Source organism: Pseudonaja textilis, chromosome Z, assembly GCF_049901715.1.
Source record: "Pseudonaja textilis isolate UNSWEBS1 chromosome Z, rPseTex1.2, whole genome shotgun sequence".
Taxonomy (NCBI): domain Eukaryota; kingdom Metazoa; phylum Chordata; class Lepidosauria; order Squamata; family Elapidae; genus Pseudonaja; species Pseudonaja textilis.
In genome coordinates this window covers 41,176,652-41,189,489 of record NC_142008.1, presented here as the reverse complement: position 1 = coordinate 41,189,489, position 12,838 = coordinate 41,176,652, and the positions used below count along the sequence as shown (strand labels likewise).

General features: G+C 35.2%; 1 protein-coding gene across 1 annotated transcript in view; it reads right to left on the bottom strand.

Annotated features, from left to right (window-relative positions):
- Positions 1 to 5,974, bottom strand: part of PLCL2 (phospholipase C like 2) — a 233,764-nt gene extending 227,790 nt beyond the window's left edge. The window contains exon 1 of the mRNA XM_087917668.1: positions 5,920 to 5,974. The gene's annotated coding sequence lies outside the window, so the exon portion shown is untranslated. The remainder of the gene's footprint in view (positions 1 to 5,919) is intronic.
- Between the last annotated feature and the right edge of the window lie 6,864 nt (positions 5,975 to 12,838).

Sequence of the window (12,838 nt, the reverse complement as noted above, 5' to 3'; positions counted from 1 at the left end):
AATCTGTTGTGTTTGCAATGAACGATGTGATTGTAGGGGAGATGCTTTCCTGGCTTCCAATTAAACTTCTCTATTGATAACTCCTCCTCTTGTTGCCTTGTCTGGAGAAGGTCTGTTTTTCTGAGAGGGCTGCCAATTTTTAACAGGTTTTAAACTGTTTCCTTGGGTCTTTGCTCTTTTTCTTCTTCCTTATCCTGAGTATGGGATTTACCCAGGTCTGCTGTGAGAACATTGGTGGGGGTGTCTGCAGCCGATGCTGTGCTTGCAAAAAGACAGTGATATCTTTTTTTAGTGTCTCTACATCATATTGGATGATTATTAATTAATTGTTCAAATATTGAGACAACCGTTTGCACTGTGAGAAGGCATTGCTTTGCCATAAACTCTGCTGTATTCTCCCATGGTAAGCTCTCCTCACTCTGAATTAGTTTATTGTTAACCTTTTTAGTCTTTATCAGTCTCCATATCAGCTGTAGCTGGCCTAGTTGTTTGTGAAAAAATCTGGCTGTCATTTTGTTCCTCCTCCACTAGATCGGGAAAGTCTAATATCTAATATTGTCAGATCTCTTTGCAGGTCCCATTCTAACTTCTCAAGATTGTTGAAAATGGAGAGGGGTAGTTTTACTTACAGATCTCTTGCCAACAAAGGGCTCCTCAATTCTTGGTTGTTTTGCCGTTTTCTCTGGTGGGAGAGATCCTGGGCTGGTGCCATGGCGCTTCTTTCTTTTTCCCATGCCTTATTAGTCTTCAGCAAAGCAAAAACTTTTGTCTGTGTTGTGATCTATGCTGTTGTCTTCTCCAAAAAATAGTATTTAAATAAAAAGGATCCAATGGGAGTACTAAAAGTTGATAAAATAAAATAAAACCAAGAGGAGCTGCTGTAACACGGTCCAGCAGCAGCAAGCTTCAGGATCCATCCAAGACAGTATGAGTTTTGCTACCTATGAAACTGCTACTTAATGTGATTAGCTAATGTTGAAACTAGTAAGGAAGTTAGAAGGAAAATTGCGAATGTAGGTAATCCTCAACTTATGACACAATTGAGTCCAAAATTTATGTTGCTAAGTAAGACAGTAGTTAAATGAGTTTTGTTTCATTTTACCTTTCTTATTACAGTTGTTAAGTGAATTGCTGCAGTTATTAACACAATTGTTAAGTGAATTGCTTATCAGAAGGTTGCAAAACATGATCACATGACCCAGGACACTGAAACCATCATAAATACAGGCCCAGTTGCCAAGTATCCAATTTTTTACCACCTGATCATGAGATGCTTCAACAGTTTTAGGTTACTTTTTTTCAGTGCTGTGAAAAAAAAAACTGTGAACAGTCATCAAACAAATGGTTGTAAATCTAGGATTACCTGTACGTGGCTTTGGCATGATCCCAAATGATTTGCAGTATGATGAAGAAAGGTTTCTCTTCAAGTAAATTTTTTAAACAATTTTTTCTACACTAAAAAATAACCAAACATGTTTGGTTTGTCTCTTTATTTGCCAATCCTTTTATGTGCTTTCCAGATTCTTGTTCCTGATTCAAGTTTCCATGTAGATAATCTTTATGAAAGCTAAGTAAGTGCAGCTATAATAATATTCTAAAGCTGTTTTCCTAAAGCTTTGTTTCTTCCAGATCTCATAGTTTGGTTGAACTCACTCATTCTGTTTTGAAAACAGAGGTTTGCAATATATGATACTGTTTGAGCTCAATGGCATTACATGGAGCAGAAACCAACCACGTGAAGTAGGTGAAGGACTGACCACCACTGATTGTTATGTTGGCCTTACTCCAGCATACTGCTGTACATTGTTGATCTACATTAAATAACACAGCAATGATAAAATAAACACTTCAAACAAGCTATGCAATACATATCAGGATGGCGTGATAATAATATTAATATTTAATATTTGTATTAATCTTTAATATTTGTATCAGATGTAAAGTATAAGAAATATGGCATAAAATAATATATTTTATTAAATTTATATAAGTAGCTTTTGACTTGTGACCAAAGTTGAACCTAAAATTTATGTTGCTAAGTGAGACAACTATTAAATGAATTTTGCCCCATTTTCTTGACACAGTTGTTAAGTGAATCACTGCAATTGTTAAGTGAGTAACACGGTTGTTAAATGAATCAACCCAGGTTGACTTTGCTTGTCAAAAGGTCGCAAAAAGTGATAACATAACTCTGGGACATTGCAACCATCATAATCCACCAGCAGCTGGATTTTTATCACGTGATCATAGAGATGCTGCAATGGTGGTGTGAAAAACAGTCACTTTTTCAGGGCTGTTGTAACTACGAACCATCATTAATTTAATTGTTGTAAGCTGAGGACCACTAAAATAAAGTTATATAATTGTATTAAATGCATAATAAATGCAGCCTTCCAGTGACTTTAAAGTATTTTTTTAACGAATACTGAAAACATTAAGAACAGCACAGGATGACACTTCCGGTTTGTCGGCTTCGGTGACAGCAGGGATTCGCTTTTCTCCGCGATCCCTGCTGTGCTAGCTGCCTTGGTGCCTCCGATCCTGACGGATTTGAGGCTAAGGCTGCCCTGTTGGGGCAGCTGAAGAAAGGGGGATCCGGACAGGGGCTGAGAGGTATCGCAAACCCCTCCCCAGCCGGCAATAACCCCCTTCTCTCAAGACAGTGGAGCGGCGGTCTTTATGGCCGCCATAAAGAAGCCAGCAACTGGATAAAGAATGTGCAGGAGGAAGAAGAAGGAGTTTTAAAACGGACGTTTTTTCTTGGTCGAACTGGGACCTTAAGGACATATTTAACACCTGGGAAAGTATTGGCTTTTTTCTGGACACTACAATGTTCCCGATTGATGTTTTCAGCGGCGAAGAAAAGTGATGAAAAGGAAGTTACTCTCCTCCTTATGGAATTAACAAATGGACAAGGAAACCAGCCTTTTAATAGAAGGTAAAACCTAAACTCCTTTGTTATAAGTGGGAAGGGAGAGGCTTGGAAAAAAAATTTTTTTTACCCTAAGACTTTGCTGGAGGAGATGCCTTGAAGATAAAGAGAATAGAAATTAATTCTAAAAAGATTTAAAGCACAGACTGGACGTTTTTTTCTTTCCTAATTTGACTTCACCCCTAGAAGAGAAATTGTAAAAAGAAGAAGTTTGTACTCTGCCTGGACTGTTTGATGATTGCGGGATTTTGGGACTTTTGGGAACTGTTTTAAGTTTGGAAATAACTGATTGGCTTAATAATAAGAAGAGGATACAGAAAAAGAAGAAGAAACAGTTTAAATGGCTCTATCTCTTGATGAACTAAAAACAATATTTAAAAATAAGGAAAGAAGGCAAAGATGTTATGGGAGAAGCCCTTTGTTTCCTAGATACGGCGCTTGTCATGTGTCAGCAAATTAAACAACAGCTGGAAGAAGCCGAGGAAGAAGAAGCCATTTTAATGAACTAAATGGTGTGACTAAGAAAGAAAGGAGAAAGAGAGGAGCGAAAAGGAAGGACTTAAGAAATAAAAATATTTATGAAAGAGAAAAAGAAGATGCAAAAACAACAGAATGCTAGAAAGCAAAAGGAAAGAGGAATGCAACAGAAAGGGGAAACCAAGAAGGCAGAGGTTTGGAGAGGAGGGGGTAAAAAGTTTAGGTGGGCTAAGAAGGAAAGGGAAAAGGGGGAAAAAGTTACAAAGGTATAAAACAAGATGGAGAAAATAATTTTTTTTAGGGATAATGGGTAATGTATGGGTTTTTTTTAAAAAAAAGGGGGATTCTGCAAAGTACACATGAGTATTGTAATAGTGGTATTTGTATTATAAGTAGATAATCAGAACTTTTTAAGATCTAATAAAAGACTAAAATATTAAGGTATAACTTTAAAATGTTTAATAATGAATGATATTAAGTTTTAATAAAATACTAAAGGGAATGTTTAAAATATTAGTTTAAATATAGAGTTTAATGGATTAATGTGTCGACTGTTATGGATTTATTATTGTAGTATTGGTTTCTGAAATAGTAGAATGTACTAAGCAGAATCTGATTGGGATTTAGGTGTTATTTTAAATTTTAATTTAGGGGAATGATAGAAAGGCATCATACTCTGATTAGTGATTCCAGGGGAAACTATTCTTTTTTTATATTGGAAATGAGACAGATGTAAATGGAGAAATGGACAAAAGATATAAAAATATTTTTCTTTAAAGCAAGATTAAATATATAAAACAGAATTAAGATGAGGCAAAAGTGGAGAGGAGTTATATAATAGTTATAGAATGGTAAACAAGATAGGTAATGGTATATAAGAAGAGCATGAATTCAATTGAAGTTCATACAAAAAGAGGTAATCTGGGCCAAGTTACTTTCTAAAAGAAAGTTTTATGTTTTTATGTTTATGTCTTATGTGTGTGTGTTCAATTAAGAATTAAATAATAAAATCTCGGAGGAAGACTAGATGAGAATAATTATAAACAAGCCAGAGGAAAATATAAATGTGATGATTGAATAGCAGATAAATTAGAAAGGAAATATGATTGAATAATGATTAAAGAGAAACAATGTGGAATTTGGTAAAGGGAATTTACGTGTTTATATGGAAATGGGATAAATTATAAGTATGTGATATAAAGCAATGTGTTACCTGCCTTGTAAAGATTTACAATGGAAAGAGGTTTTATGTTTTTAATGTTTAATGATGTTTTGTTTTGTTTGTTTGTTTGTAAAATCAATAAAACTTGTTTAAAAAAAAAAAGAACAGCACAGGACAAAGGCACAACAGAAGGGAAGAAAGGGGAAAGCAATCGTCCTGTCCAAAGCTCTGGATAAAGAGCCAGTTTTTAAGACCCTTTGAAATCTCAGAAGGGTGGGACCTGTTCAAATTTCGGGGGTGGAGACCTCATTCCAGAAAAGCAGACAGGCAGATCCATAATTAACTGAAGAGCCTAGTGCTATGCAAGTTTCTTAGAATAGATCAAGAACTGCAACGTAATACCTCAATATATCCTCAAGCTGGTAGGTGATACAAAACGAGAATTGAGGCTTTTTCTTTCTCTTTCTTTCTGAGTTATGAAAAAAATTCGTTCAGAGACAGGAGACTACTTCAATTTTTTCTAAGTCTTGTTTATCTACCACTACATGGCAAGCGGAGCAAAAGTACTAGTATTCAGAATAGAACCATCATTCCTCATGTTTTCTTACAAGAGGTCTTTGCACCCCCAGATTATCTTCAGCTCATTGCCTTCCGTCTTTCCCACAAAACAACTATTCATTTCACAGCCCCCAAACAACCGGAGAGTTCAGTGTAAGAAAGCTCTTCCTTCCTTAAAGTGGTGCCATGACTTGTGTCAATGGCTTTTCTAGCAAAACTCATAAACTTCCTGTTTGCTGGGGAGGAAGGCAGAGATGTTTTGCAATCGGAAATGATTTTTGCTTCATTCGAAATATTCCAAATAAATAAAATTTATAAAAGTTTTCTGTTTTCCTTTTGTGTTTGAAAATAATTCCTCCCTAATATGAATTACTCCCTTGCTGCTAACTGGGCACAATGCTATTTTGATTCGTCTTCTTATAAAGCGCAATCCGTTACAGTAGATCGTATTTCCCAGCCTGCGGCGTGAACATCGCGGGGGTGAAAATATCTTCTTCCTGTGCCTTGCTGGGTTTGCAAAAAAAGCTCGCAATAATAACATATTTTGGCCAACGGTATTATTGGCCTATGCTGTCTCTTTGCTCTTTGTTATCAGATTTCTGATCAATAAAACAGAGATTGGAATGACATTTCCCTCCCGGTTTTCACAGGAAGATAGTTCTGAGCCCAGCAGGACACCGCCGCGCTGAGCTTAGTTCTAATGCCTACACAGGACAGGTGAAATTCCTCCTCCGTGTTTCTCATCTTCAGCCAAACTAAACAGTGCCGAGCGGAGCCCTTTCAAACTTACCTTAAAAGAAACGTCAACCTGCCATTTCTGGCCGAAGTGGTTGCAGCCCCTTTTTCTCTTTCTTTCGATTCCCAACCCTATCTCCACCCCTAGGTTGCTAGGCAACCGCATGATATGGCTGCGCTTGTATGGCCACCAATACCTAACCCTGCCTGATCATTTTTATTTCATGTCTTTCATGGAATATAATAAAATCCCCTGGTGCAGCTTCCCTTTCAAAGAGGGAGGGCCGTTTCCTAAAGAATGTTGGAATCTGTTATTTTCAAAATGTCATCACCATGGCCAAGGGCCTATCTCTTGCAAGACTTTCTTATTGTCATCCCTAAAAATAGCAGTGCTACCCAACATAGTTATCTAATCATAATTTTGCTTTGTTTTAATTTTCATATGCTAATTATTTATTTGGAAGGAAGTAATTAAGATCATTTTGTGGCTTTATCTTTTAAATCCAGGGTTGATTTTTTAAAAACATAAAATATTTGGTGGTTGGAGGAACAAATTTAACTAAATAATTATCATAATTTAGCCCAGCTAAGGCAATGTTTTTCAATAGTGGCAATTTGAAGATGAATTTCAACCCATCATTATTTGGCTAAGAAATTCTGGGAGATGAAGTTCACCCATTTTCAAATTGTCAAAATTGGAAAACCATTTTATTTATGACTGACTGGGAAATATAAAGATGGCAGCCACAACTATATGATCTTAGCCTTACTCTTTTTACATGTGTTTCACAAGAGTTTGACTTAAATAATTTCAGCCACTGAGTTGAATATTTCAACTTCCTCCCCTTTCAGATATCTCTAGTAAGGCTGCAATCCTGTGCATTCTTAACGATTACTGAATCCAGTGGTTTTACTTCAAATAAGCAAGTACAGGATTGATTTACATGCCCCATTTTATTTCATCCCTATGGCAGAGCACTGTCAACTTCAGCCCAGTGAAACAGAAGGCATTTCCACATGAATTGTCTATTCTACCTCTGGCTCTCTATAATCTAACAGCAACAGGGTTTGAGAGCTGAGGTTATTTCTGGGACAGGCATAATGCGTTTAAAACTGAGATAAAACTGATATTTTCTGTAAAATGTTGTAGCCAAGGGGAGAGTACAATTTGTTTCACCATTTCCAAGAAATGTTGTTTTATTTTGTTTCCCAGTACTTGGGTTTAAGCTGCCCTAGCACATTTTCAAGGAGAAAAGTGTTTTGATAACTCTTAAGCTGGCCTTCATAAGAATCATGACAAACACGCATAAAACTAAGTTAATAATATGGAATGTAAGCAATTTGCTTTATTTGTCTTTTGCCTGATGTAAAGATGAGGGCATTTTGTCACCATGATCTGTAGAATCTTCAGGTGGACACTGATTTTTTCTCTGTTTAAATATTTTATGTTTGACAGTTTAAGAATAGAACTAGAAGTACTGTGAAACTGCTGCTACTTCCAATAAACACATCAGGCAGAATTGAGGAACTAGGTCAACTGTTCAAAAAATTGATGAATTGGAGGATGGTGCATTAGCAATACACATATACCACAATACACATGAACATTTTATCTGAGCCTCCTAACCATACCTCCCTTTGGAAGATTGATGATTATTTGTTACAAAACAAGTCTTAATCCTTTGTTATAAAACAATTCCTAATCCAATTTTCTCTTTTTGTGTACTCATATACAAATTCAGTTACTATTCCTGTCAAATTATTAAACTGGATTATATACCTTGCAAGAGTACGAGAAATAAAAGAAAAAAAAAGAATATTATATTTTCTGAAAAAAAGCTGGATGTGTAATTCATCAATAAATCCTTCTTAAGAGTTCCCACATACTACTTCTTTCTCCTTTCTTGTCTAGTTACTAAAGAATTTCTTGTCCACTTGTTACCTTCTTTTTTCATCCTTCTCTCCCAGTTTTCTTTCAATTTTTCAATAGTTTTCTTTCTTTCAGAATTGTCTAACAGCTATTGCAAGATATTATTATAAAATTGCAATCTCATCTTAGGAGATAGAAGGAGAAACCTTGAGATAGAGACATTCCACTAGATTTCTTATTTTAAATGTAGGAATGTTTTGGAATGCAAAAACAAACCACTCCTATTTTTTCCCCTTCAGTCATCTGGTGCTTTGCATGCTTAAATGTTGAAGTCCCAGACCAGAAGAAATGGAATGATACTTGTTGTAATGACGAGGCAGTCAAGTTGTTTGATCATGAACAACTGAATTATGATGATGATCTTTATTGGAGTATAGTCTTGCATTTATATACATTTTTAGTTATCCTCCATCATTGGTTAACTTTGGTTACTGCTTAACTTTCGTTACTGTTTAGTACAGTAATCCATACAATTAATTATCTCTAGTTAAAGTCTAACATATGTCTACTTCCCCTCTCTAATCCTCCTTTATCCATAGATTAGTGACTTTGTTTGCCTGAGTTGTATTTGCTCAGAAACATTCTTTATCTGAGGTTTGCCATCCGAGATTGGAACATTCCTGCAATTACAACTCTACAGGTACTAAATATTCTCCAACATAAAAGGCAGAGCTAAATTTCGATGGAGTTTGTAAGACAAACATAATTTTATTTAAATTAAAATTGGAAGAGCATTTTTAAAAATTGGTATCTAACATCCTAGGATTCTTTTTCCAATATTATAACAAGGAATCCCAAGAAAAACCACATATTATAGGGATGTGGACTCAACAACTTCTCTACTTATTAGGGAAATCTCTTTTAATGTATGTGATAAAATCTTTTTCTCCTCTATCTCAACACCTCTCTGCTCTTTCATAGGCAATCTGTTAAAGAGGATGGATGCAGTACCCTCCTTTGACTTATTATGGTATATATCATTGGTTAAAAAGATAAATATTCTTACCAGTTCTCTTTGCTTGGAGCTGCTTTGAATGTAAAAGAATCATTCATAGATACTAACTTCCTCCCTTAACTTTGAGGAAAAATACTTTTGACTTATTAAAAGTTGTACATTAAAAAGATAAAGACTAGTTACTAAAGAATTCTTTCTTTGTACAAACCCATTTAAATACTATACATAAATTAATTATACCTGTTGTTCCCAATCCCCTAATTGGTCATTCTCTAAGTTGTAATTCCAACAAATCAAGAAGATTCCAGATTGTAAAAGCTTCAGTTAAGTATCTGACTTGCCTATATGAATATTGCCTATATTGACTTGGAGTTCTTCAGATCTTAAACAAAATTGTGACTTAAGACTTGAAATATGAGCCATATCTTGGGTGGGATTCAAATTTTTTAACAACCGGTTTTGTGGGCATGGCTTAGTTGGTGGGTATGACTGGGTGGGCATAGTCAACTTGACATTACTCACGTCAAGGGGTGCTTCTCCTCACCTGGCCTCTCATAACAGTGGGGATGCTGCAACTGTCGTAAGTGTGAAAAACGGTCATGTCACTTTTTTCAGTGCCATTGTAACTTTGAATGGTCACTAAATGAACTGCTGTAAGTCAAGGATTACCTGTACAAAAATACAAAAAGCTTCTTTGCTTGCAAAAAGCTGCCCTAAATACCAATCATTAGATTAAAAATACCTGCAAGCCAGAGTTACAAATCAGGCAGGCTGCCAGAGCACCTTGAGGAATTAAAATAGTTAAAATGCAATCAGCAGCCAACTATTGCTCATAATGTGAAACCCTTTAGCAGAGAGGTCATTTAAGCTCTCCAGAAAAAGCACACTTAGGAGAAGCAATCCTTAGGTACATTTGCACCACTTAAAGATAACAGCTGGTCTCACTCATCTCCCTTTAAGAAAGTATCAAGAAAAACAAAACCTCCTTCTGAGACAGTAAGTCTAGGCATACTGCCAAGAATGTAATAAGGGTGGGAAAAAAACAAAAGGAGGTTTCTTCTAACTACCAGTTCTCCGAATTGCTTAGAAAGTTAACAAGGGGTTCTATAGAACTGGTCAGAAATGATAGAAACCTGCCCCTGACCATGTCACTGAGCTACATTGTAAAAAATAAAGAGAATGACTATGATAGAGGAAATGTTTTTTTACAAGGCAACAAGCTGATAAAAATTCTAGAAGCCAAGCCAAGAAGCTTCTCAAACACATTTCTATAGACCAATTTTGGCTGTGAAATTGAGAGAGAAAAAGAGAGTCCAAGCTATTCAAAATAAGAAAATACTTAAATGGAAAATTCAATCTTTGAACAGTTTAAATTGTGCACACTCTAAGTGTGTTTCTATCATCAGCAAATAATTAGAAGGGATATTTAATCTAGCATACTCTAATTTTTATTCACTTCCCAGAGTTTAAGCAGAGAGAATATTTTTAACAGCTATAGTCTGAAGACCTTAGAGATAAATTCTTGGATGTTATACCTACAACATGTACAAATATAACTGTCATTATATCTTCATCTCTCCATTAACTATATCTCTTAGGAAAGTAATTTGAGACTTGTTTATTAATAATCTGATAACATATTTTTATACTTACTATTATACATACTTTTATACATATTATATTACATACTTTCTTCACCGATAAGAAATTATTTCCAAAAGGAAACACCAGAAATATATCATTCTGTTTTAATATTTTATTTTTTAATAATAAGAATAATAATAAGAATCAAATTTTGCTAATTTGTGTATTATTTTACTCCAGGATTATGGGATATAGGGAGACAAAATCAACAAAACTTATTGCCCTGAGGTTTTCTGTAAATTCAGAAGAGAGGGATACCAAATAACTGGCTAATTAATTCTACAATTATTAAAACTTGTTTCAGTTCTGAGAAACTTGTCTCTCCAATGTTGCATTTATGCTTATAGAACAGGGGTGTCAAACTCAATTTCATTGAGGGCCACAACAAGGTTGTGTTTGACCTTGTGGGGCCAGGTTGGGCATGGCCAGGGTGGGTGTGGCAAACTTGATATCATTCATGTCAGGGGTGCCTGTAATGGCTTAAATGCTCTGCCAGCGAAAACGGGATAAAAAGTTCTGTTTTGGCCACGATGGACTCCTCCAACCTTGTGCCAGCGCAAAAGGAGCTGCGGAGTGTCACTGGCAGCCCTCACAAACTCTGTTTCAGCTGTGGGGCCTCCTGTATCTCTCAGTTTTCACTAGCAGAGGCACTGGAGGCCAATCATTTTCTGTTTCCATGGTAGCCCCACGGACCAGATCTAAGAACTCCATGGGCTGGATCCAGTTCCCAGGCTTTGAGTTTAACACCCCTCTTATAGAAAGTACAAATATATTACTATTATTAGAGTGCCTTTTATGTGATAATCATTGTGTGTGAACAACCAGTCTAAGAACCAGAAAAATTGATATAAAACTATAACATTGGTAAACATGTGATATACACACAAAGTCATACATACATTAATAAAAACAAAATATCATTAAAAATTAAAAACTATCTTTAAAATTACTTGAAAAAAACATATACAAAGATTTATTAGAGCCAGAAATAAACATTCACCTAAAAAGGAATCCTAGGGTAGCAAATTTTGTTATATGAGTGTTTATGTTAAACTAAAGTATGTTAATAAAATTTAACATTTTGCAATTTTTTTATTTTGCTTTTCTAACAAATATACTAATATCTAATGTATTAGTCTGGGGGTGCGAGACGATATTCCAGGGGGTGTGAGAAAAGTCCAGGTAAATAATAGGATATTGGCTATATGTTAGCATTTTTATTTATTATTTATTTCAGGGGGTGCGAGGTTCGAGTGAAATTTCTTTAGGGGCGCGGGGCGAAAAAAAGATTGGGAACCACTGGTCTAGAGTAAGTCTAAAACTATCAGTACCTAATCTAAGAGAATTACATAATATTGGAAGCAAGCAGAAGATGGATTATGGCCTTGAATATTCATTTATCAGTTGTTGGTATTCTTCCTAGGACCTGCTAGCAGTTGTTTTAGAATGCAAAACATTTGTTTGAATTTTGCTTTCCTTTGCCTGAGAGGTAGTATGTTTGGCTGGCAGAAGAAAAATACTGTAAGTGCACCCCCCCCCCCCCCATTAACAACTATCAGGAAAGAGAAGACGTTTATTACAATACTAGAAGTTAATATAAATCCCTGAAGTTTTATTTTTAATTAGACAGATTCAATGTTTATCAATGGCTTTTCATAATAGTAACCTTAACAACATTACGGTTAAGTATGTTGTCAAATTATACCCTAGTTGTGGGTTTATCAAAAGCATATGGCTCTGAGATACCATAAAATTTCATTATCATAATCGAAGTAGTGAATGCTTATATTCTTGAACAAGTTGAATACTGAAATCCTTTTACTGGAAATCATTTTTGTTTTCTAAATTTAGATGTATCAGGGCACTGAGTTCGTAGGGCAGAGGATGAACATTAAAACAGGAAATTTGCCAGCCAAGCAAATATGGGGGATAGAATCAAATGAAGATGAAAAGAAATGAAAAACAAATTGAGTGTTATGAAGATATAGCTATTTGGTATGTAACAGATATCTGATTGCAGGCCATTTACTGATGACACTAAACAAGTATTGCATTAAATTTCAGCCGACCTTGTCTGCCAGCAATTTTAATGTCAGAGATGTATCAATAACTCCATAAAATGTCTCTATGAAATGTCTTCATTATTGTCTAAAACAAAAGGGGTTAATATGCTTTTTTCAAACTAGTATGTTAGTTTTAAACAAAATATATAACAGACATATGCAATGCTTGCTCATTGCACAAAGATAAGGATTGTCAACATTTCATCTGTAAATTATGAGTGCTCTAGTCTACAAAAATAAAGATGTGGAAAAATTTGTTATCACAAGTATTCATTTTTTATATATAATTTTATTAAACTTATTTTAAAAAAATCCTTCAGGATGACACAGTACCACTAGTATTCCTGATGGTTTCCCATCTGCTGCTTGAGATAGGTTATCT